Raw genomic sequence first — 695 nt, 5'->3', positions numbered from 1 at the left:
CATTTTTGTAGCCCCCATAGTAATAACTTATATTTGGTTCTCTATAAATGCTTACGGAATGTGTTTAAATTGAAAGAAAAAGAAAAGAAAGAAAGAGGGAGAAAAAGAGAGAGAAAGAAAGAAAGCAGTCAGGCAGAAGGGAGGGAAGGAGGGGAAAAAAGGGAAGAAAAGGAAAGGAAGGAAGAAAGATAAAAAGGAAGGAAATCCCACGAAGGCAATGGGTGGAAGGAAGAGTAGCCACGGGAGACACACACAGACAAGGAGGTGAGGACGCACAGGACAAGTTCACCTGTTTTCCAGAGCTGTCAAGAACTAGTGACATGAGGAGCCGCACTCCCTTGTTACCTGCATACAGCAAGCACACAAACACACGTACTAACAAAGTAGTACATGAAGGGAAATGGGCTGGCTGGTTAGCTCAGTTGGTTAGAGTGTGGTGCTGATAACACCAAGGCCAAGGGTTCAATCCCTGTACTAGCCAGCTGCCAAAAAAAAAAAAAAAAAAGGAAGGGAAGTTGAGGCAGAGCATTCCTCCACATGTTAAAGCTAGGCCCATGGTGAAGAGTAGCTCTGTAAGCACCAAGAAGCTCCCCTTGCTCCTTTGCACCCTTCTCAAGAGGGGGAAGTCCAGACGGGCGGGTAATGGTGCATGACAGGCCAGCTCGGGTCTCTCTCGCTCCTCCTGCGAAAGAAAA

At 46.6% G+C, this 695-nt stretch overlaps 1 non-coding gene across 1 annotated transcript; it reads left to right on the top strand.

The window, feature by feature from the left end:
* The first annotated feature begins 407 nt into the window (after window positions 1-407).
* Window positions 408-481, top strand: TRNAI-GAU. Its single transcript has one exon. It is a non-coding gene; the product is annotated as a tRNA-Ile (tRNA).
* Window positions 482-695: the final 214 nt, after the last annotated feature.

Source organism: Galeopterus variegatus, unplaced genomic scaffold, assembly GCF_000696425.1.
Source record: "Galeopterus variegatus unplaced genomic scaffold, G_variegatus-3.0.2 Scaffold173, whole genome shotgun sequence".
NCBI classification, from domain to species: Eukaryota; Metazoa; Chordata; class Mammalia; order Dermoptera; family Cynocephalidae; genus Galeopterus; species Galeopterus variegatus.
Note: the sequence above shows the minus strand (reverse complement) of the source record. Positions and strands in the feature narration are given on the sequence as shown.